General features: G+C 37.3%; 1 protein-coding gene and 1 long non-coding RNA gene across 5 annotated transcripts in view; one reads left to right on the top strand and one right to left on the bottom strand.

The window, feature by feature from the left end:
* Positions 1–26,159, top strand: part of TTC28 (tetratricopeptide repeat domain 28) — a 741,686-nt gene that overhangs the window by 99,267 nt on the left and 616,260 nt on the right. The gene's annotated exons all lie outside the window — the stretch shown is intronic.
* Positions 13,031–26,159, bottom strand: part of LOC129052726 (uncharacterized) — a 41,723-nt gene continuing 28,594 nt past the window's right edge. The window contains exons 2-4 of the long non-coding RNA XR_010139505.1: positions 17,624–17,699; positions 15,532–15,652; positions 13,031–13,321 (exon numbers count right to left, since the gene is read on the bottom strand). This is a non-coding gene — a long non-coding RNA (uncharacterized LOC129052726). The remainder of the gene's footprint in view (positions 13,322–15,531; positions 15,653–17,623; positions 17,700–26,159) is intronic.

The following is a 26,159-nucleotide window of genomic DNA, read 5'->3' as shown; positions in this document are numbered from 1 at the left end:
ACAATTTGCCTCTGGCTGGGGCTGGTCTAAATGTTCCTTCCATGGACACTGGCTGAGTTCTGCCCCGTGTTGCTTTCCAATGTAACAGGGTAGCACTGAGTTTCAATGTAAAGTTCCACAATAACTGCACTCTCCCTTCCCCCAAAACATGTTTTCTCTCCATGCTACATGGGCACTGCCAGGGGATAAGGGAAGGGTGGAGTAGGCAATTCAGGACTGTCTTTCCTATCCTCTTCAGTACGTTTTTCCTTAATATGATGTTAAAACCAGATACTGTGACTGCTCATCTGAGTTTTGGTTCTTACAAAGGTGATTTTTTGTTTGAATAGTTGTTCAGTTTGGTGTTCCTGTAGTGGTGGAGTTGGAGGGGTGGATCACTGGAGGTTTCTATTCAGCCATCTTGCTCCCTCCTTTAGTTCTTGTTTCTTTTTAATTTTAATTAAATAATTTGTTCAGTTCAACAACTACTGAGAACATACTGTATGCCAGTGGTGTAAACTACTCATATTTTGAGAAGAAAGACTAAAAGATGAACCTATCAAAAATAATAGCTACAACTTTTCAAGACATAGTATAATAAGATACAAATATAAACAACAAAAGTTAAAAATTGAGGAGCTGAAGTGTAGAGTTTTCAATAGTTTTATCTTTGCTTATTTATTTGTATGTTCATGCAATCAGTTTCTTCAGTTTAAAATAATGGGTTATATTATTTGCAAGCCTTATGGTAACCTCAAATAAAAAAATATACAGTAGATCACAATAAATAAAAAGCAAGAAGTTAAAAAGTATCACCTAAGGAAATCACCTTCACTTAAAGGAAAATAGGAAGGAAGGAAAGAAGGAAGAGAAGACCACAAAACAACCAGAAAACACATAAAATAGCAAGAGTAAGTCCTTAGTTATCAATAATAACATTGAACACAAGTTGACTAAGCACTCCAATCAAAAGTCATAGGGTGGATGAATGGATAAAAAAACAAGACACCATCATCTGTTACCTATAAGAAACACACTTCACCTATAAAGACACACATAACTGAAAATAAAGGGATGGAAAAAGTTATTCCATGCAAATGGAAACCAAAAAAGAGCAGGAATAGCTATATTTATATCAGACAAAGTAGATTTCAAGACAAAAACTATAAAAAGAGACAGAGGAGGTCATTATTTAATAATAAAGAGGTCAATTCAGCAAGAGGATATAGCAGTTGTAAATATATATATACCCAACACTGGAGCACACAGATATATAAAGAAAATATTATAACTGAAGAGAGAGATAGATCCCAATACAGTAATGGCTAGAGACTTCATCACCCCACTTTCAGCATTGGACAGATCATCCAGACAGAAAATCTACAAATAAACATTGGACTTAATCTACACTGTAGACCAAATGGACCTAATAGGTATTTACAGAACATTTCACCCAGTGTCTACAGAATACACATTTTTCTCAGCATATGGATCGTTCTCAGGGATAGACTGTATGTTAGGCTACAAAACAAGTCTTACAAGATTCAAAAAAATTGAAATAATCTCAAGTATCTTCTCTGACCACAATGGAATAAAACTAGAAATCAATAGTGAGGAATTTTGGAAACTGTACAAATACATGGAAATTAAATACTATGTTCCTGAATGTCCAGTGGGTCAATAAAAAATTAAGAAAGAAATTAAAAAATTTCTCAGAACAAATGTGAAAATGGAAACACAGCATACCAGTATCTCTGGGATACAGCAAAAGCAGTAATGAGAGGAAAGTTTATGGCAATAAGTGTCTACATCAAAAATTTAGAAAAACTTCAACAATCTAACAATGCATCTTTAACAACTAGAAAAGCAAGAGCAAACCAAACCAGAATTAGTAGAAGAAAAGAAATAATAAAGATCAGAGCAGAAATAAATGAAAGTGAAGTGAAAGAAATAATACAAAAGATCAATGAAATGAAAAGTTTTTTTTTAAAGATAAAATCGACAAACCTTTAGCCAGACTAGGAAAAAAAGAGAGAAGACCCAAATAATAAAATCAGAGATGAAAAAGGAGACATTACATCTGATACTCCAGAAATTCAAAGGATTAGAGGCTACTATGAGCAACAGTATGCTAATACATTGGAAAACCTAAAAGAAATGGATAAATTCCTAGACACATATAGCCTACCAAGATTGAGCCATGAAGAAATTGAAAACCTGAACAGACCAATAACAAGGAACAAGATTGAAGCTGTAATAAAAAGTCTCCCTGCAAAGGAAACCCCAGGATCTGATGGCTTAACTGCTGAATTTTACCAAGCATTTAAAGAAGAACTAATACCAATCCTGATCAAATTATTTTGAAAAATAGAGGAGGAAGGAGTACTTCCAAACTCATTCTATGAGGCTAATATTACCACTACGAAAACTAGATAAAGGTTCATAAAACAAACAAACCCTACAGAGTCACATCCCTGATGAACACTGATGCAAAAATCCTCACCCAAATACTTGCAAACCAAATTCAACAACACATTAAAAAGATCATTATGATAAAGTGAAATTTATCCCGGTGTTGCAAGAATGGTTTAACATACGCAAATAAATCAATGTGATATATCAACAGAACAAAGGCCGAAACCCATATGATTATTTCAATTGTTGCTGAAAAAGCATTTGATAAAACTCAACATCCCTTCATAATAAAAATACTAAAAAAAAACTGGGTATAGAAGGAATGTAACACAATAAAAGCCATGTACAACAGACCTACAGCTAGTATTACACGGAATGGGGAAAAATTGAAAGACTTTCATTTTAGATCTAGAACAGGAAAAGATGCCCACTTTCACCACTGTTATTCATCATAGTACTGGAAGTCCTAGCTATCAGACAAGAGAAAGAAATAAAAAGTATCCAAATTGGAAAGGAATAAGTCAAATTATCTGTTTTTACAGATGATGTGATTTTATATTTGGAGAAACCTAAAGACACCACCAAAAACTATTAGAACTGATAAATTCAGTAAAGTTGCAGGATACAAAATAAACATACAAAAATCAGTAACATTTCAATATGCCAACAGCAAACAGTCTGAAAAAGCAATAAAAAAAGTAATCCCATTTGCAATAGCTACATATAATATACCTAGGAATAAACTTAACCAAATAAGTGAAAGATCTCTACAATGAAAAATGTAAAACACTGGTGAAAGAAACTGAAGAGGGCGCAAAAAGTTGGAATGATATTCCATGTACATGGATTGGAAGAATCAATATTGTTAAAACACCCATACTACCTAAAGCAGTCTACATATTCAGTGCAATCTCTTTCAAAATAACAATCACATTCTTCACAGAAATGGAAAAAATACTCCTAAAATTTATATGGAACCACAAAAGACCCAGAATAGCCAAAGCTGCCCTAAGCAAAAAGAACAAAACTGGAGGACTTCAAATTATGCTACAGAGCCATAGTAAACAAAATAGCATGGCACTGGCATAAAAACAAACACATAGACCAATGGAACAGAATAGGGAGCCTAGAAACAAATCCATACATCTACAGTGAACTCATTTTTGACAAAGGTGCCAAGAACATACAATGGGGGAAAAGATACTCTTCAATAAATGGAACTGAGAAAACTGGATATCCATGTGGAGAAGGATGAAACTAGACCCTTATCTCTTGCCACAAAAACCAAATCAAAATGTATTGAAGACTTAAATCTAAGACCTCAAACTATGAAACTACTAAAAGAAAACATTGGGGGAAACTCTCTAGGACATTGGAGTGGGCAAATATTTCTTCAGTAATACTCCACAAGCCCAGGCAATCAAAGTAAAAATGGACAAATGCGATCACATCAAGTTAAAAGCTTCTGCACAGCAAAGGAAACAATCTAGAAAGTGAAGAGACAGCCCACAGAGTGGGAGAAGATATTTGCAAACTATCCATCTGACAAGGGATTAACAATCAGAATATATAAGGAGCTCAAACAACTCTATGGGAAAAACATCTAGTAATCTGAATTAAAAATGGGCAAACAATCTGAATAGCTATTTCTCAAAAGAAGACATACAAATGGCAAAAAGGCATATGAGAAGGTGTTCAACATCATTGATTATCAGAAAAATGCAAATCAAAATTACAGTGAGCTATCATTTCACCCCAGTAAAAATGGCTTTTATCCAAAAGACAATCAATAACAAATGCTGTTGAGTATATGGAGAAAAGGGAACTCACATACACTGTAGGAATGTAAATTAGTAAAACTGCTTTGGAGAACAGTTTGGAACTTCCTCAAAAAGCTAAAAATAGAATTGCCATATGATATAGCAATGCCATTGCTAGGTATACACCCAGAAGAAAGGAAATCAGTATATCAAAAACATAGCTGCACTCCTGTGTTTATTGCAGCACCATTTACATTAGCCAAGATTTGGAAGCAACCTAAATGTTCATCATCAGATGAATGGATAAAGGAAATGTGGAACACACACACACACACACACACACACACACACACCCCCCAAATGTTCATCATCAGATGAATGGATAAAGGAAATGTGGAACGAACACACACACACACACACACACACACACAATGGATAAAGGAAATGTGGAACGAACACACACACACACACACACACGAACGAACACACACACACACACACACACACACACACACACACACACACACACACACAGTGGCGTACTATTCAGCCACAAAAAAGAATGAGATCCTGGCTGGGCATAGTGGCTCATGCCTGTAATCCCAGCACCTTGGGAGGCTGAAGCAGGTGGATCACTTGAGCCAAGGAGATTGAGATCAGCCTGGGCAACATAGTGAAATCCTGTCTCAAAAAAATAAAAAAGTTAGCTGGGTATGGTGGTGCACGTCTGTGGTCTCAGCTACTTGGGAGGCTGACATGGGAGGATCACCTGAGCCTGGGGAGGTTGAGGCTGCAGTAAGCTATGATTGTGCCACTGCACTCCAGCCTGGGTGACAGAGAGGGACTCTGTTAAAAAAAAAAAAATGAGATCTTGTCATTTGCAACAACGTGAATAGGACTGGAGGTTATGTTAAGTGAAATAAGCCATACAAAGACACACTTTGCATCTTCTCACTTATTTATGGGAGCTAAAAACATTAAAACAATTGAACTCACAGAGATAGAGTAGAATGATGGTTACCAGAGGCTGAGAAAGGTAGTGGGGGTGGGGGGAAGTGGGAATGGTTAAAGGGTACACAAATATAATTAAATAAAATGAGTAAGATCTAGTATTTGATAGCACGACAGGTGACTACAGTCAACAATAATTTACTGTACATTTAAAAATAACTAAAAGAACATAATTAGATTGTTTGTAACACAAAGAAAGGATAAATGCTTGAGGTGATGTAGATACCCCATTTACCCTGCTGTGATTATTACGCATTATATGCCTATATCAAAATATCTCATGTATCCGTAAATATGTATACCTACTATGTACCCATAAAAATTGAAAAAAATTACTGTTCACAAGTCTCACATTAATTTCAATGCATTTTTCTGTTCTTTATTGCTTCTCTTATTATTTATTATTATTATTTTTAATTTTTTTGAGACAGAATCTCGCTCTGTCACCAGGCTGGAGTGCAGTGGCGCAATCACGGCTCACTGCAACCTCTGCCTCCCAAGTTCAAGTGATTCTCCTGCCTCAGCCTCCCCGAGTAGCTGGGACTACAGGTGCATGCCACCACACTGGGCTAATTTTTGTATTTTTAGTAGAGACGGGGTTTCATCATGTTGGCCAGGATGGTCTTGATCTTCTGACCTTGTGATCCACCCACCTCAGCCTCCCAAGTAGCTGGGCTAATTTTTTAACTTTTTGTAGACATAGGGTCTCCCTGTGTTGCCCAGGCTGGTCTCAGACTCATGGCCTCAAGCAATCCTCCCACTTTGGCCTCCTAAATTATTGGGATTACAGGTGTAAGCCACTGCACCTGGCCTCCCTTTAATATTGTGAAGCATTACATAACTGTACATAAAACTTACAGGCATAGCTTTAAACGTTAATCACCAAGTGGACAGTTTTGTAACCAATCCCAAAACAATATAGAATATTACCAGTTCCTTAGATGCTCTGTTCTTCCCCACACATCTCACTCCCCTAATACGATAAATAGTTCTTATGTTTGTAATAAAACATTCTCTTATTTTTCTTCATAGTTTTGCCATCTGGCTATATGTAGATTCCCTAGACAATGTATTAATATTACCTACTTTTGCCTGTTTTCAAAATTTTTTAATAAATTGAATGATCCTCTAAGTATTCTTCTGAGACTTCCATCTTTAGGTCAGGGCCATGTTTAATATTCATCTACTTTGATGATATAGTCATAATTTGTTCATTTTCAGTCCTTTATAGAATTCAGGTGAGATAGATATAATTTATGTAATTTCAACATTTATATTGTTTACATAGTTTTTCCTATTACGAACAATGCTGTCATGAATATTCTCAGTGTTGCTATGAGCAATTCTTTTTTTAGACAGTGTCATTCTGTTGGTGCAATCTCAGCTCACTGAAACTTCTGCTTCCTGGGTTCAAGGGATTCTTGTGCCTCAGCCTCCCCAGTAACTGGGACTTTGTCATGCACCACCATGCCTGGCTGGTTTTTTTTTTTTTTTTTTTTTGTATTTTCAGTAGAGACGGGGTTTCATCATGTTGGCTAGGCTGTTCTCCAACTCCTGTCCTCAAGTGATCTGCCTTCCTCAGCCTCCCAAAGTGTTGGGATTACAGGCATGAGCTACCGCTCTGGGCCGAGCAATTCTTTATACAACGAGTTTCTCTTGAAGTTAAGTTGCTGGGTGGCAGAGTATACATTATCGGTTTTTTTTTTTTTTTTTTGAGATGGAGTCTCGCTCTTGTTGCCCAGGCTGGAGTGCAATGGTGTGATCTCAGCTCACTGCAACCCTCTGCCTCCCAGGTTCAAGCTATTTTCCTGCCTCAGCCTCCCAAGTAGCTGGGACTACAGGCATGTGCCACCACACCCGGCTAATTTTGTATTTTCAGTGGAGATGGGGTTTCACCATGTTTGTCAGGCTGGCCTCGAACTCCTGACCTCAGGTGATTCACCCGCCTTGGCCTCCCAAACTGTTGGGATTACAGGCGTGAGCCATGGTGCCCAGCCTGAGTGTACATTATGTTAACCGTTACTACATAATATGAAATTATGTTTCAAAGATTTGTTTCAGGTTATCCTGCTGCCCTTCAGGATAAATTAGAGAGTTCTTATTGCTGTACATTCTTGTCAGCACTTGGTTATCACAATTTAAATTATTTGCCAATCAGATGAGTTGCAGCGCATTTTTAACTACTTAAACCTCTAATATTTATGGTGGAGTCTTGATTTGAGAGCAAAGTAAATTCTTAATTTTTAAACATATTCTTAAAATTAATAATTTGTCTTTTCTGAATTATAAATTCTGAATTGGTGGTATTTGAATTGTTAGTGGAAATACAATAGAGAGTTTGTGTAATTTCATGTGTAATTATTTAGATTGTTTCTCTCTGTGAGAGTAGATATACACAGCTTCAGTTATGATGTAGAAAGTTTAGTCAGGTAGAAGTGGTGCCGAAGATTTACTCAGCAAAGATTTACTTTGCTTAATTTGGCAACTGTTCAAAATTCCACATAGCCTCATATACTTGGCACTGAGGAATAGGCATAAATGTATTTTTATGAGCATTGACCTATTCAGGACATATGCTTTCCTCAGATGTTAAACATACTGTCATTTTGTGTGTTGTACTTTAATTAAAGGGCAAATTAAAGAGTAGTCTAAAATCTTACAGTCAGGAAAGAAAATGCCAGCTTTAAAATTTCCTTATTTGTTTTTTAAATTTACTTTTCATTTTTGTCAAAGTTAAGCATATACAAAGGCTCAAGGAATTCCCACACTCCTCTGTAGTGCCTTTTATCTCCCTGACCTCCCCTTAACCATCTAGCTTTCTTGATTTTTTGAGGCAACAAGGCTCAACTTTTTTAGCATTTTGTTTGGAACTTACCTTCCATATGCTTTTACTGTTACTTTTAAATTTTATTGTAAAATATACATAACATAAAATATATCATTTTAACCATTAAAAGTTTTTTTTCTTTCCAACTTTTATTTTAGGATTGGGTGTACATGTTACATGGGTAAATTACATGTCACATTGCTTTGGTTTACAGATTATTTCATCACCTAGGTAATAAACATAGCACCCAATAGGTAGTTTTCTGATCCTCACTCTCCTCCCACCCTCAAACTTCAAGTAGGCCCCAGTGTCTATTGTTCCCTTCTTTGTGTTCATGTGTATTCAGTGTTTAGCTCCCACTTATACATGAGAACATGTGGTATTTGGTTTTATGTTCCTGCTTAGAATGATGGCCTCCAGCTCCATCCATGTTGCTGCAGAGGACATGATTTCATTCTTTTTTTAAGGCTGCATAGTATACCATGGTGTATGGAGTTTGTATTTTCTTTATCTTGTCCACCATTGATGGGCATCTAGGTTGATTCCATATCTTTGCTATTGTGAACAGTGCTGCAATGAACATACATGTGCATGTGTCTTTATGTTAGAACTTTGTATTCCTTTAGTTATATACCCAGTCATGGGATTGCTGTGTTGAATAGTAGTTCTATTTTAAGTTCTTTGAGAAATCTCCAAACTGCTTTGCATAGTGCCTGAACTATTAATAATTTACATACCCATTAACTATGTGTAATCATTCCCTTTTCTCTGCAACCTCATCAACATCTGTTATGTTTTGACTTTTTAATAATAGCCATTCTGACTGGTGTGAGATGGTATCTCACTGTGGTTTTGATTTGCATTTCTCTAATGATCAGTGATGTTGAGCATTTTTTTATGGTTTTGATTTGCATTTCTCTAATGATCAGTGATGTTGAGCATTTTTTAATATGCTTGTTGGTCACGTATATGTCTTCTTTCGAAAAGTGTCTGTTCATGTCCTCTGCCCATTTTTAAATGAGGTTGTTTGTTGCTTGTTGATTTAAGTTCCTTATAGATCTTAGACATTAGGCCATTGTCAGATGGCATAGTTTGCAAACATTTTCTCCCATTCTGTAGGTTGTGTGTTTACTCTATTGATAGTTTCTTTTGCTGCGCAGAAACTCCTTAGTTTAATTAGGTCCCACTTGCCAATTTTTTGCTTTTGTTGCAATTGCTTTCGGAGTCTTCATCATGAAATCTTTGCTAGGACTGATGTCCAGAATGGTATTTCCTAGGTTTTTTTCCTAGGGTTTTTATAGTTTTAGCTTTTACATTTAAGTCTTTAATCCATCTTGAGTTGATTTTTGTATTTGGTGTAAGGAAGGGGTCCACTTTCAGTCTTCTGCATATGACTAGCCAGTTACTGTAGCACCATTTATTGAATAGGGAGTCCTTTTCCCATTACTTGTTATTGTCATCTTTGCCTAAGATCAGATGGTTGTAGGTGTGTGGCTTTATTTCTGGATTCTCTAACCTGCTCCATTGTATATGTGTCTGTTTTTGTACCGGTATCATGTGGTTTGGTATCATGTTGTTTTGGTTACTGTAGTCTTGTCGTATTGTTTGAAGCTGGGTAATGTCATTTGCCTGGCTCTGTTCTTTTTACTTAGGATTGTTTTGGCTATTCGGGCTCTTTTTTGGTTCCATGTGAATTTTATTTATTTATTTATTTATTCATTCATTCATTCATTCATTCATTCATTCATTCATTCATTTGAGACAGAACAGAGTCTCACTCTTGTTGCCCAGGCTGGAGTGCAGTGGCGCAATCTCAGCTCACTGCAACCTCCGCCTCCTGGTTCAAATGATTCTCCTGCCTCGGCCTCCCGGGTAGCAGGGATTACAGGTGTGCACCACCACGCCTGGCTAATTATTGTATTTTTAGTAGAGATGGGGTTTCACCATATTGGCAAGGCTGGTGTCGAACTCCTGACCTCAGGTGATCTGCTCGCCTTGGCCTCCCAAAGTGCTGGGATTACAGGCGTGAGCCACCGCGCCCGGCCCATGTGAATTTTAGAATAGGTTTTTTCTAATTCTGTGAAAAATGTATTGGTAGTTTGATAGGAATAGCATTAAATCTGTAAATTGCTTTGGGCAGTATGACCATTTTAACAGTATCGATTCTTCTTATTCATGAGCATGGAATGTTTTCCCATGTATTTGTATGATCTCTAATTTTGTTCAGCAATGTTTTGTAATCCTCATTGTAGAGCTCTTTTGCCTCCCTGGTTAGCTGTATTCCTTGGTATTTTATCCCATTTTGTAAATGGGATTGCATTCTTGATTTGGCTCTTAGCTAGGACATTGTTAGTGTATAGAAATGACACCGATTTTTGAACATTGATTTTGTATCCTGAAACTTTGCTGAAGTTAGTTATCAGATCTAGGAGCCTTTAGACAGACACTACAGGGTTTTGTGGGTATAGCATCATATCATCTGTGAAGAGAGATAGTTTGACTTCTCTTCCTATTTGTATGTCTTTTATTTCTTTCTCTTGTCTGCTCTGGCTAGGACTTCCTTTTAACCATTTTAAAGTTTATGGGACATTAACCATATTCACATTATTGTGCAACAATCACCACCTTTGCTGTTACTTCTTAAAGTGTTATCCAATGTCTTCCTGCAATGAATGATGAGGATTTAACTCTCTTCCCCTTTTCTGGCACATATGCACACTTTCTGTACTTTCATTCTCCCAATACAATTATATCATAATTCTTGTTAGAATTGTTTATATTAGTATTACTCTGAAAATGCAGTTCACAGCTGAATCATTTGGTATACCGTGATAACTTTTCCTTTCTTGTAAAACCTTGTTTTCCCCTGAGTTAATAATCATTCTTCCCCCTTTTTTGTTTTCTATGTATTTATCACAAATTCATTTTTAAATTGTTCCCCAATTATCTAAATTTCCCTCTCATTACATTTGAAACACGTTGAGTATTTTGTAAATGTCATCTTTTTGATGCCACCTTTTCTGATTGGGTTTAATTCAGATTGAGCGCTTGTTCCCCTTATGCACAGTTTTTCATCTTAAAATCTCCCTTCCTCATCAGTCTGAAAATTCCCTTTGCCTATGTTTTGCTTTGAATTCTGGTTTTTGATTCCGTATCTTCTTCATTCTTTATTTATTCCCTTGTTTTGGCGGTATACTTTCTCAAGCAGCTTCCCGAGAAAGGGTGAATGGGAATGCCACAAGTCTGAAAAATACCTTCTTCTTCTGCCTAATTCTTGATAGTTTGACTTGTTATAGAATGCTAGGTTAGAAATAATTTTCCTTCAAATGTTGCTTGGTTTTTGCCTTGGTTGCCTTTTCTTCAATTGCAAGCTGTTCTGAATCCTAATCATTAATAGGTAAAAACATATATATATATATATAATATATATGTATATGTATGTATATGTGTGTGGTGTGTGTGTGTATGTATATGTGTGTATATATATGTGTGTGTGTGTATATATATATATTTTTTTGAGACAGGGTTTTGCTGTGTCACTCAGGCTAGAGTGCAGTGGCACAATCATGACTCACTGCAACCTTGACCCCCTGAGCTCAATTGATCCTCCCACATCAGCCTCCTGAGTAGCTGGGACTGTAGGCGTGTGTTACCATGCCTGGCTACTTTTTTTTTTTTTTTTTTTTTTTTTTTTTTTTTTTTTAGAGATGGAGTCTTGCTCTTGTCGCCCAAGCCAGAGTGCAATGGCACGATCTTGGCTCGCTGCAATGTCTGTCTCCCGGGTTCAAGCTATTCTCTTGCCTCAGCCTCCCGAGTAGCTGGGATTACAGGCATCCGCCACCATGCCCGGCTAATTTTTGTATTTTTAGTAAAGATGGCATTTTGCCATGTTGACCAGGCTGGTCTCGAACTCCTGACCTCATGATCCGCCCGCCTTGGCCTCTCAAAGTGCTGGAATTACAGGTGTGAGCCACTGCACCCAGCCTATATTTTTACCTTTTTAGAGATGGTGTCTCCCATGTTTCCCAGGCTGGTCTCGAACTCCTGGGCTCAAGCAATCCTGCCACCTCAGCTTCCTAAAGTGCTGGTATTATAGGTGTGAGCCACTGCACCTGGCCAATATTATCTGTTTTATCTTCCAGTCCTTTTATTGAGTTTATTTTTGCTTTCTTATTTCTGATTTTCAAGAACTTTTTTTCTCTTTGCTCTTTTTTTATTTTTAAAATTACTCTCGTTTTATTGATGCAGTGTCTTATCTGAGGATATTAATGATAGTATTTTAAAATCTTGATTGATGTGTAAAGGGAATGAAAGAGAAATCAATGAACTTATTGTTCATGCAGCACAGTTGAAAATTTCTCTTCGAGCATTCAAAGTTCAAAGAAAATATAGCTTCCTTATTTTTTGTAGTGGCTCTAATCTTTCAAAAGCCTCTTACTCAGTTAGAGTAGTGGTAGGCAAGGAGAGGCTTAAGGTATTAGCTTAAATTTGCCAGTTAATGTCTTTCTCGTTAGGGAATTCAGCTTCTTTCAGGTATATGCTCAGTCTTTCAGGTATCCGCTCAGTCTTTCAGGTATCCTCCCTTTCCTTTTCCCTCCACTGTGCCTCAGGGTGCTGTTTAAGTGCTACAGGGTAGTCCCTATGTGATTTTGTGATGATGATAGAGTGTGTCTTGGAATTGTGGCCAGTCATTAAGGAGTATGTGCTCTACAAAGCTTCTCTAGTCTTGTCCTGAACTGTTTTGACTGCCTAAATGGAACTGGTTTCTCTGTCCCTTAGGAGCATATAGAACTAATGGATTCTGTCTATATATGGAGGCCATACAAAAGCAGGGGTATTGACCCAAGCCCATTTGTTTCCTCTGTTAAGGCTGTTATTCCTCCCCCCAAACCATAGTGTCCCGGGACCATCCTACATGATGGTCTAGATGCAGTGTTTCACATGTGGAGCTAGGCAAAAGTCTCCCCTACTTTTGATTTTTCCGTTGTTTACCTACTAGGGATAAATGGAGTAAGCTTTCCACTTCCCCCCTGTGTTTGGAAGGTCCTTTATTTCATAGCCCTTTCTTTTCCAAAGTAGTGTTTGTCCCAGCCCCCTAACTGGAGACATAATGGCAGATGTGGTATAAGGAAAAATATTTTCCATTAAAGGAAAATCTAAAAATATTATTCTAGTTATATTTATTAATCATTTCATTGTATAGCAGGAAAAATTTTGTCATCTCTTTTAAAAATGATTTCAGCACTTCTAATTTTTTCCATCTTTAATAGTAAATATACTTTTCCAAACTTGAATCAGCCATTCTCAGTTATGATTTGTGAAATGTAATCTGAAAACAAAATTTGAAATTAGTAAGCAGTTAGTAAAGAACTCTTTTTATAGTCTTATGACATTTCCAGAGCTTGGCTTGGAAGTGCAGATTTCATTATAGCTGTTTTTCATTTGGGAACTCTTGGATTTGATCTAGTTCTTTGAAAGATGGATTATGTGAATATGTGTGTGAAGAATATATCAAAATGTGTAATCAAGGAATCCCTTTTGATAGTGTTCTAGCACTTCAGGACTAAACACTCTAAGCACTATATGTTACTATTTCTTTAATATCCTTTTCAGGTATCATAAAGTAGCCTCTTTGGTACATTTTGGTGCAGTTTAATTTCATGTGGAAACTTGGGTAGATTAAAATTTTTCTTAATTTTTTTTTCTGGGGACATAGGGAGCATAGCCATGTCCTACCTAGGTATATTGTTTCTATTGTCTTCCCAGCTTATGAGAATAATACTTGGTTTCTGCTGTAGATTATTAAGTTATTAACCTAGAGAACTGTACTGTATATGAATGAGCCTCATCGAATATAGTAGGGATCTTCACTTTTGGCAGGGAGTCATATTCCTCTTTGAGAATCTGATGATGGCTATTGGTCACTTCCCTTCCTGTGCCTTCCTCCTCCCACCCCCAAATAGTACATAAACACATTTGTTTTTACTTTAGTTTTTTGCATTGGAATTATATAATTTATATATAAATTATATATAAATTTATTTATATAATTATAAATTATAAATTTAGATATAAAAATATATAAATATATAAAAAATTATAAATTATATATAAATTGAGACCAGTGGTTCTCAAGATTGATAGCAGAGGTGGGGCCAGGTAAGATGATTGGGGGGTGTGTAACATGGGGAGAGGAGAGGGATCAGAATGATCTGGGGTTCCTTGAAGTATTCTAATATATCTTGTTAGATAGGTATACCTAGATATTTGATAATCATTGTTACAGTGAGCTACTATTCTCAATGCACTGTGTAGTATTTTTGAGATGTTCAGAGTGGGGTGGAAAACCATGGAATACTACTATCACAGACAAAAATATAACAACTATCTATAATATGTTAGTGTCATTATAATGTAAAAATTAGTAAATTAATGGTAACTTTCTTTATATTGAAATAAAACCAAATTGGACAAATAAAACAAAAGTCTGAATTTAGTGGTGGAAAAGTCACTAAAATTAAAGAGTATTTTCTGAAGTTTGATGTGGTATCTTGTAAGATCTTTGACATTTATCTGATTTCAACCTTAAGTTTAAGATATTATTTATTAAAAAATTTTACACTTAAAAAATTGAAGTAAAATTGACATTGCTCAAAATTAATCATTTTAAAGTAAACAATTCATGGGATTTAGTGTATTCACAATATTATACAACAGCCACTTTTAGTTCCAAAACATTTTCATCGCCTCAAAAGGATGTCCCATATGCATTAAGCATTTGCTCCCCATTTCCTCTTCCATCAGCCCCTGGCAACCACTAATCTACATTCTGTAGATTTACCTATTCTGGGTATTTAATATAAACAGAGTCATGTAATATGTGATTATTTGTATCTGGTTTCTTGCACTTAGTGTAATGTTTTGGAGGTTCATGTACATTATAGTGTACTACATTCCTTTTTATTGCTGAATAATATTTCTTTGTATGTGTATATTACAATTCATTTATCCATTCATTCGCTGATGGACAGTTGGGCTGTTTTCACCTTTTGGCTATTGTGAATAATAATGCTGTCATAAACATGTATGTACATGTATTTGTTTGAGTTTCACTTCTTTTGGGTATATATCTAGGCGTGGAATTGCTGACTCATATAGTAATTCTATGTTTGACTCTTTGGGGAACTGTCAAACTTTTTTCTACAGCAGTTGCATCATTTTACATCCCACCAGCAATCTACAAGGGTTCCAATTTCTCCATAACCAACACTTTTTATTTTCCATTTTTAAAATTATAGTCAGTCTAGTAGGTGTAAGGTGGTACCTTATTGTGGTTTTGATTTGCATTGATTGATGCAAATCAACTAATGATGTTGAACATCATTTCATGTGCTTGTTGCTGTTTGTTTATTTTCTTTGGATTAATCTTTGGTTTTGATTATAAGAATTATTAAGCAGTTCTTACAATTGATTCACACAAGTATATGGTTGCACAGCAAATCACTGCAGTTCTTATTTGCTTTGCCAAGAATTACTTACCTTATATGAAGGAATCCAAGAAATTTAGAAGACTTTTGATTTAAATTTATTTTGTATTAATTTCTCTTTCCTCAAGTCAATCAGGTTATCTTTAGCAAGTTCATAGCATCATTGACATTGTCTGTGGCAGTAAGAAAGGGATGACAAATATACATTTTCAATGTAAGGTCATTGAGCAAAAAACTTTAAAAAAATTTTAGTTTAACACCGCATATTCTCACTCATAGGTGGGAATTGAACAATGAGAACACATGGACACAGGAAGGGGAACATCACACTCTGGGGACTGTTGTGGGGTGGGGGGAGGGGGGAAGGATAGCTTTAGGAGATATACCTAATGCTAAATGACGAGTTAATGGGTGCAGCACACCAGCATGGCACATGTATACATATGTAACTAACCTGCACATTGTGCACATGTACCCTAAAACTTTAATAATAATAAAATAAAAATTTTAGTTTAAAATATTTCTGTAGATTCTATTTTTGTAGATTTTGTCTATCTTATTCTTCTTCTTATTATTTTGAGTCAGAGTCTGGCCCTGTCACCCAGGTTGGAGTGCAGTGGCTCCATCTCAGGTCACTGCAACCTCTGCCTCTTGAGCTCAAGCGATCCTCCCGCCTCACCCTCCTAAGTAGCTGGGACTACAGGTACACGCCACCACACCTGGCAAATATTTGTATTTTTTGTAGAGACAGGGTTTTGCTATGTTGCCCAGGCTGGTATCAAACTCCTGAACTCAAGTGTTCCATCTGCCTCAGCCTCCCAAAATGCTGAGATTACAGGCATGAGCCACTGTGCTGGCCCATTTCTGTCTACCTTAAAACACTTGAAAACCCTTCCTCTGATGAAGTAATTGACTTTCATGTCAGAAGGCAAGACTTCTTTTGTGCTTTTGGCAATTTTTGATGGTAAGATTTGTGAGCTGGTTGTTTAGCTATTGTTTGTCAGCTCCAAACCTACCCTTCTATTCTCTTTATGTTACTGGTGTGGGACTGGACAAACTACATTTCTTTTTTTTTCAGCTGCTCCCTTCTACCAGTACAAGGTGCTTAGATAATGAAGTCAAAAAGTAGGAGAAGGTACATGCTCATTCTTGTTTACTTATTGTGTGTTGGTTTCACTTCTATGGTGGTTCTTCACCCTGGCAGTGGCAATTGGTTTGAGACTCTGTATTTTACTGTCCTTGGACCCAGCCTTACCTTGTCCTCTCAGAAATACCAGCACCAGCTAGTCTTCATGACAGTGTCTCTAAAACTCACCTTTACACATCAGAAACAGAAAAATAACTTTTGTTTTGCTCAAACACCTATATTTTTATACATCTATAATGGAGAAATTGAAAGCATCTATAATGGAGAAATTGAAAGCATTGCTATGGCTAATCCTCTAGGAAGCCATTTTTCATTAGCCTGAAAGAGAGTGGTTATATTTTTTATTCTCTTCTCCATGTACTACATAATTTTGTTTTCCATGCAATTTTTTTCCTCATTACTTATATTCAAAGTACTTAATTACTATGCTTTAGTATTTTAAAGGTGATCTAAGTGTCTAATTCACCTTTTTGTGTGAGTGTAAATTTTCATAATTCACTTGGGAATTCCATAAGTATTTGAGTATGCCATATGTGTTAAATACTGTGTTAGATAGTAGAGATAAAATGGTATACAAATCAGACATAGTCACTGCCTTCAAGGAATATGTATTTTGTCAGGGCCAACATACTGAGTAATTACAAAACTAATACTTTATGATAGAGAAAAGACAAACTACCATAAGAAAATATGGCAAGGGGATTAATCATAGTTAACCTAGTTGAGTGATTAAAAAAAAGCCTTTCTGAAGTACTATTTAAGACGAGAGTTGAAAGAATAAGTAAGGGTTAGCTAGGTATGAGGAGGAAAGGATATGGAAGAGTGTTCCAGGCTTAGCATTGAGAGTGTGAAGACAGTGGTTCCAGTTGAGGCAGGAACCATATCACAATGGGTTTTATAATTCATGTTAAATAGGTTGGAATTTACCTAAGAGGCGATGGGGAACTGTTGAGGGGGTTTTCACAGGGGAATGACATTATATCTATTAAATACCTACCGCATGTCAAGTGCTGTTCTAGACACGGGATCTAGAAGTGATCATAACAGAGTCCCTGCCTTCTGCAATTTTCATTCTATGCAGGAAACAGACAAATAAATATACAGTATATTTTCAGTAACCTTAAGTGCTATAGAAGAAACAAAGTAACGTAAGGAGTTAGAAAATGAAGGAGAGAGGCCAGGCATGGTGGCTCATGCCTGTAATCCCAGCACATTGGGAGGCCGAGGTGGGCAGATCACTTGAGGTCAGGAGTTCGAGACCAGCCTGGCCAACATGGTGAAACCCCATCTCTACTAAAATTACAAAAATTAGCTGGGCATGGTGGCGGGTGCCTGTTGTCCCAGCTACTTGGGAGGCTAAGGCAGGAGAATCACTTGAACCTAGGAGGAGGAGGTTGGAGTGAGCCAAGACATGCCACTGCACTCCAGCCTGGGTGACAGAGCGAAACTCTGTCTCAAACAAACAAACAAACAAAAAAAAAAAAGAAAAAGAAAATGAAGGAGAGGTAGCAATTTTAGGTAGAACTGTCAGGGAAGTTCACCCTGAGGAGGTCATCTGAGAAGGCCTCTTTAATTAGGTAACATTTGAGTGGAGACCTGAATGTCATATGAAGTCATATGAAGATCTGGGGAAAGCATGTCCCCAGAAGAGAAAACAGACAGTTCCTTGGGTGGGAATGATGATGTATGGGAAAAACTGCAGAAAGTTTGTGAGTGAGAAGAGAGATAAGAGATGAGGTCAGAGAGGTAGGAGGGCCCAAGTCATAAGTTACAGGACCTTGTAAGCCATGATAAGATGTTGGATTTTATTTTAAATATGATTGGAAGCCATTGGAAAGTTTTGAGCAGAGAACCAAAGTGACTTATGTTTTGGAAAGGTCATTCTGGTGGCTGGCAGAGAAAAGTACAAAGTGGGTAAGGCTAGAAGCAGGAAGATCAATTAGAGCGCTGTTGCTACAATCCAGGAAAGAAATGATAACTTAGACTAGGGTGATAACTGTTGAGGTGGTAAAAACAGGTGGATTAGGATATGTTTTCCAGATAGCATCAAGTAGGATTTGGATGGATTTGAATTTGGGTTGTGAAAGAAAGAGACAAATCAAGGATGACTCAGAGGTCCTTAACCTGTGCTGCTGGGTGAATGCTGATGCCAGTTCTGAGACAGGAAGGAATGAAGAAGAAATTCTTTTTTTGGAGGGGAGTAATACAAAGCCAAGAGTTCTGTTTTAGATATTAAATTTGAGATTCCTCTTAGACATCCAATTGGAGAAGACAAATAGGTATTCGGGCCCATGGGAGAGATCAGGGCTCAAGCTATAAATCTGAGATTTGCCAGCACATAGGTGGTAGTTAAAGCCATAATAAAACTTGATGAGATACTTAGAAAGTGTTTGTATAGAAGAGAGAAGACTGAGGACTGAGTCTTGTGGCACTTCAACATTCAGAATTTAGGAAAAGATGGGGAGATCAGCAAAGGAGCCTGAGGAGGAGCAGCCAATGTGGTAAGAGAAAAAACTGGAGAACGTGATATCCTAGAAGCTAAGTGAAGGAGGGAATGACCCATTGTGTCAAATACTAAGATTATGTCCTGAAGAAAGACCACTTTGGTTATAGTATGGATGATGGACTACAGAGAGGCAAGACTGTAGGTGGGGAAATAGATGCTGTTGCCCTACTTAGGGGAGAGATGATAAATATTGTCTTAGGCCGGGGTGGTGGCAGTTGGGATGGAGTGTGGTAGATAAATTCAGCAGGCAGAATTAGTAGACTTGGTAATTGGGTATGGGCTGAATGTTATAGGTCTTAAGTTTAACTTTATAAATGATTGAACTTTAAAAACTATACTACTTGAATGAGCAAACAAAAAACTGAAGTTACTGTGGCTGGAGTACCTTCGGATTCTTTGGAGACTGAGGTTTTTAGTATTATTTGAACTGATCTTGGTTATACAAGTTTGGCTAAGTGAAACTAATGACATTTTAACCAACATTTTGGATTAGGGCATATCAATTGATCTTTGTAGAAAAACTGTTTCTAAGCATATGGATAAGATAAAGATATCTAGGGGCATGCATGATTAATGAAATCATGTGAACCATTTTCAAGCAGTCATTTTTGAGCAGGCCCTCTACATATCAGCTCTTTTTGGGTCATCATTCACTTGGAAATAAATAAACTGAAATTCTCTCTTTTTTTTTTTTTTTGAGATGGAGTCTCGCTTTTGTTGCCCAGGCTGGAGCGCAGTGGTGTGATCTCTGCTCACTGCAATCCCCACCTCCCGGGTTCAAGCTATTCTCCTGCCTTAGCCTCCTGAGTAGCTGGGATTACAGGTGCCCGCCACCATGCCCAGCTAATTTTTGTACTTTTAGTAGAGACAGGGTTTTGCCATGTTGGCCAGGCTGGTCTCGATCTCCTGACCTCAGGTGATCCGCCTGCCTTGGCCTCCCAAAGTGCTGGGATTACAGGCGTGAGCCGCTGTGCCCGGCCAGAAACGGAAATTCTTTAGGATAATCTATTATTAAGTATTTGCAATATATCTTTCTTTCTTTTTTTCTTTTTTATTTTTTTGAGATGGAGTTTCACTCTTGTTGCCCAGGCTGGAGTGCAATGGTGCGATCTCAGCTCACTGCAACCTCCGCCTCCCGGGTTCAAGCGATTCTCCTGCCTCGGCATCCCAAGTAGCTGGAATTACAGGCATGCGCCACCATGCCCAGTTAATATTTTGTATTTTTAGTAGAGACAGGGTTGCACCATGTTGGTCAGGCTGGTCTTGAACTCCTGACCTCAGGTGATCCACCTGCCTCTGCCTCCCAAAGTACTGGGATTACAGGCATTAGCCACTGCGCCTGGCCAATATTTTTGACATGCTGAATCCTCACTTTATGCACATCAGTGAGGTACTACTTGACAAAAATACCCCAACAGTTTTGGTTTCTTGGTGACAGTTTACATCTTACCATGTAAATGAACTCTGAATAACAAATTACTTATGATAAATGTTAAATTAGTCCATGATAGTTCCTCTGGAATTATTTATCAAGTAAAAGATGAGCATAGATAAGGAAAGGATTTGAGTATTTCACCTTCAGAAGAATAACAGACAAGTTAGGTTATAGGAACCTTTCACAACAAACCACTGACGAATGCATTGCTGGACTTGTAGAAATTAAGTGAAATTATACAATTTTATCAAAAGTAAAAAAATCAAAGTAAAAACGATGACAAAATTACAGCTAAAAATTATGAACTAAGACTGGAACAGTAAAAAATGATCATGAAAGGTAGCCTTGGAGGTAAATGTTTATATCAGCATGGCAGTGGGAGTCTAAGCCTTAGGTAGGTAACAAGATAAGAAAGCTGAATATGAAATTCTAGCCTTAAGCCAGGGACACTTGAAGGGAGCCAGAGAAGATTGATAGAGCCCATAGTTCCTGGAAGAAGCAAATATAAATTCTCTCTCTGAAGGAAAACTTTCTTCATTTACCACCTAGGATTCTCTGTTTAAGATCAACTAGATTTGAAGTCACAGTCCAAGATGATCAAATACAGAAGGAAACAAATCATTATTAAAGAGTTGGCCGAAAAATACAACAGACCCCAAGAACTTAAGATATTGAAGGGATCGGATATAGAATATTAAATAATTATGCATAAAATATTAAAGATACAAGATAGGAACTCACAAAAATGAGCGAGCAGCAAGAGAGTATCAAATATGACCAAGAAGATTTGAAAATGAACCAAATAGAATGTCTGTACATGAAAAATGTAGTTGTTGGAATAAAAACCTCCAGGTTGGTTAAATAGCAGATTAAACCGAGCTTCAGAGAGAATTAGTGAACTAGAAGATGGTTTGGAGAAATCACATAGAATGTAGCACAGAGGCAGAGAAATGGAATATATGACGGAGAGGTTAAGAGAAATGGAATATGAAGGTTTAATACAGGTCTCTAGTCAGAATCCCAGAAAGCAAGACAAGAAAATGCAGGAGAGACAATATTGGAAGAGATAATGGCTGAAAATTTTCTAAAATTATTGAAAGACTTGAATTTATAGATATAGAAAAGCTCAACTTTTACAAAGCAGAATAATTAAACCCACACCTGAAGATATTGTAGGTGAAACTGTGTCTGGTAGCCAGCCTCCAAGATGATCCAGAATGATTCTTTCTTTCACACCCTTATATTGTCCTCACTCACACTTAATGGGACTGACTTTCATAACTAATAGGGTATTGTGCAAATGAAGGAGTGTGACGTTGGAGGTTAAGTCATGAAAGGCATTGTGGCTTCCACCTTGCCCATTCTTGGATCACTCACTCTGGATGAAGCCAGTCACCATGTTATGAGGTCACTCAGGCAACCCTTGGAAAAGCCTGACTGGAGAAGAATTGAGCCCTCCTGCCAATAACCAGCATCAGCTTATGAAGCATGAGTGAGCTACCTTGGAAGTGTATCCTTCTGCCCTGGCCAGCCCTTCAGATGATTATAGCTCTAGCTAGCATCTCAGCTGCAGCCTCATAAAATACCTTGAGCCAGAATCAGCCAGCTAAGCTGCTTCTGAGTTCTTGAACCATAGAACTGTGGGATAATAAATGTTTATTGTTTTAAGCCACTATGTTTTGGGGATAACTTCTCATGCAGCATTAGATACCTAATATACTAAAGAACATCAAAGACAATGAGAAAAATCTTAAAAGTAACCAGAAAGAAAAGATGGATTACTTAGAGAGTAATAACACTTGGACTGATGTTAGATTTCTCAATAGCAAAAGTGGAAACTAGAGACTAGTATCTGCATGCATAGTGTGGAGGAAAGTATCAGTTGGCCTAGTGTTATATATTTAGAAACATGATCTTTTAAGAATGAAAGAGAAATAGGGCTTTTTTTTGAGAAAGAGTCTTGCTCTGTTGCCCAGGCTGGGGTGCAGTGGTGCGATCTTGGCTCACTGCAACCTCTGCCTCCCGAGTTCAAGTGATTCTCCTGCCTCAGCCCCCTGAGTAGCTGGGACTACAAGATGTGCCACCATGCCCAGCTAATTTTTGTATTTTTAGTAGAGACAGGGTTTTACTATGTTGGCCAGGCTGGTCTCAAACTCGTGAACTCATGTGATCCACCTGCCTTGGCCTCCCAAAGTGCTGGGATTACAGGCATGAGCCACTGTGCCCAGCTGAAAAATAGGACATTTTTTTTTTAAATAAACCCAAACTGAGTTTGCCATGAACCCTTCACTAGAGGGTATATTTTATGGCGAAGGAAAATGATCTCAGAAAAGTCTGATATATGATGATGAGCAACAAAATTAGTAAACGTGGATAAATGTAAAGAAGAATTATCTATATAAAAGAGTAACATCTAATTTGTGGGATTAAAAAAGACATAACTAAAATATTGCATTTAAAAATTTATTTCAATAGGTTTTTGGGGAACAGTTGGTGTTTGTTTACATTAATAAGTACTTTAGTGGCGATTTCTGAGATTTTGGTGCACCCATCGCCCGAGCAGTGTGCCCAAAGTGTAGTCTTTTATCCCTCGGCATCCTCCACCCTTTCCCTGTAATCCCCAAAGTCCAGTGTATCATTCTTATGCCTTTGTGTCCTCATAGCTTAGCTCCCACATATGAGTAGAACATACAATGTTTGGTTTTCCATTCCTGAGTTACTTCACCTGGAATAATATTCTCCAATTCCATTCAGATTGCTGCAAATGCCATTATTTCATTCCTTTTTATGGCTGAGTAGTATTCCATGGTATAAAATATACCACATTTTCTTTATCTGCTCATTGATTGATGGGCATTTGGGCTGGTTCCGTATTTTTGCAATTGGAAATTGTGCTGCTGTAAACATAGGTGTGCAAGTATCTTTTTGCTTAATGACTTCTTTTCCTCTGGGTAGATAACTAGTAATGGGATTGCTGGATCAAATGGTAGATCTACTTTTAGTTTTTTAATGACTCTCCACATTGTTTTCCCTAGTGATTGTACTGGTTTACATTCCCACCAACAGTGTAAAAGTGGTCCCTTTTCACTACATCCATGCCAGCATCTATTATTTTTTCATTATGGCTATTCTTGCAGGAGTGAGGTGGTATTACATTGTGGTTTTGATTTGCATTTCCCTGATAATTAGTGATGTTGAGCATTTTTCCATATGCTTGTTGGCCATTTGTATATCTTCTTTTGAGAATTGTCTATTAATGTCTTTAGCCCACTTTTTGATGGGATTTTTTTTTTCTTGCTGATTTGTTTGAGTTCTTCATAGATTCTGAATATTAGTCCTTTGTTGGATATATAGATTGTGAAGACTTTTTCTCACTCCGTGGATTGTCTGTTAACTTTGCTGATTATTTCTTTCTTTTTTTTTCCTTTTAAAAGATGGAGTCTCACTCTGTCACCCAGGCTGGAGTAGAGTGGTACAATCTTGGCTCACAGCAACCTCCGCTTCCCGGGTTCAAGTGATTCTCCTGCCTCAGCCTCCCTAGTAGCTGGGATGACAGGTGTGTGCCACCACACCCGGTTAATTTTTGTATTTTTAGTAGAGACGGGGTTTTACCATGTTGGCCAGGCTGGTTTCGAACTCCTGACCTCAAGTGATCCACTTGCCTCAGCCTCCAAAAGTGCTGGGATTACAGGTGTGAGTGACTGTGCCAGACCTCTGCTGATTATTTCTTCTGCTGTGCAGAAGCTTTTAAGTTTAATTAAGTCCCATCAATGTATCTTATTTTGTTGATGCATTTGTGTTTGGGTTCTTGGTCATGAAGTGTTTGCCTAAGCCAGTGTCTAGAAGGGTTTTTCCAATGTTGTCTTCTAGAATCTTTACGGTTTCAGATCTTAGATTTAAGTCTTTGATCCATCTTGAGTTGATTTTTGTATAAGGTGAGAGATGAGGATCTTGCTTCTTTCTTCTACATGTGGCTTGCCAGTTGTCCCAGCACCTTTTGTTGAATAGGTTGTCCTTTCCCCACTTTATGTTTTTGTTTACTTTGCCAAAGAACAGTTAGCTGTAAGTATTTGGGTTTCTTTTTGGGTTCTCCACTCTGTTTCATTGGTCTATGTGCCTATTTTTATACCAGTACCATGCTGTTTTGGTGACTATGGCTTTATAGTATACTTTGAAGTAAGTAATGTGATACTTCTAGATTTGTTCTTTTTGCTTAGTCTTACGTGGCTATGCGGGCTCTTTTTTGGTTCCATATGAATTTTAGGATTTTTTTTCTAGTTCTGTGAAGATTTATGGTGATATTTTGATGGGAATTGCGTTGAATTTGTAGATTGCTTTTGGCAAGATAGTCATTTTCGCAATATTGATTCTACTCATCCATGAGCATGGGTTGTGTTTCCATTTGTTTGTGTCATCTGTGATTTCTTTCAGCAGTATTTTGTAGTTTTCCTTGTAGAGGTCTTTCACCTCCTTGGTTAGGTATATTCCTAGGTATTTTATTTTTTTTTGTGGTTATCGTGAAGGGGGTTGAGTTTTTGATTTGATACTCAGCTTAGTTGCTGTTGGTGTATAGCAGAGCTACTGATTTGTGTGTATTAATTTTGTATCCTAAAACTTTGCTGAATTCATTTACCAGTTTTAGGAGCTTTTTGGATGAATCTTTAGGGTTCTCTAGGTATATGATCATATCGTCAGCAAACAGTGACAGTTTGACTTCCTTCTTACTGATTTGGATGTGCTTTATTTTTTTCTGTTGTCTGATTGCTCTTGCTAGGACTTCCAGTACTATGTTGAATAGAAGTGGTGAAAGTGGGCATCCTTTCTTGTTCCAGTTCACAGGGGGAATGCTTTCAACTTTTCCTTGTTAAGTATAATGTTGGCTGTGGGTTTGTCGAAGATGGCTTTTATTACATTAAGTTATGTCCCTTCTATGCTGATTTTGCTGAGGGTGGTTTTAGTCATAAAGAGATGCTGGATTTTATCAGATACTTTTTCTGCATCTATTGAGATGATCGTGTGATTTTTGCTTTCAACTCTGTTTATGTGGTATAACACATTTATTGACTTATATATGTTAAACCATCCTCATCCCTGGTATGAAACCCACTTGGTCATGGTGGATTATCTTTTTGATATGCTGTTAGATTTGGTTTGCTAGTATTTTGTTGAGGATTTTTGCATCTATTTTCATCAGGGATATTGGTCTGTAGTTTTCTTTTTTTTGCTGTGTCCTTCCCCGGTTTTGATATTAGGGTTATACTGGCTTCATAGAATGATTTAGGAAGGATTCCCTCTTTCTCTATCTTTTGGAATAGTGTCAATAGGATTGGTAGCAATTCTTCTTTGAGTGTCTAATAGAATTTAGCTGTGAATCTGCCTGGTGCTGGACTTTTTTTTGTTTACAATTTTAAAATTACCATTTCAATCTTGCTGCTTGTTATTGGTCTGTCCCGAGATTCTGTATCTTCCCGGTTTAATCTAGGAGGGTTGTATATTTCCAGGGATTTATCAATCTCCTGGAGTAGTAAAGGCCCTCACTATTATTGTGTTGCTGTCTATCTCATTTCTTAGGTCTAGTAGTAATTGTTTTAT

The sequence above is a fragment of the Pongo abelii genome, chromosome 23 (assembly GCF_028885655.2).
Source record: "Pongo abelii isolate AG06213 chromosome 23, NHGRI_mPonAbe1-v2.0_pri, whole genome shotgun sequence".
Taxonomy (NCBI): domain Eukaryota; kingdom Metazoa; phylum Chordata; class Mammalia; order Primates; family Hominidae; genus Pongo; species Pongo abelii.
The sequence above is the reverse complement of the archived record's forward strand: the minus strand, read 5'-3'. Positions and strand labels throughout refer to the sequence as shown.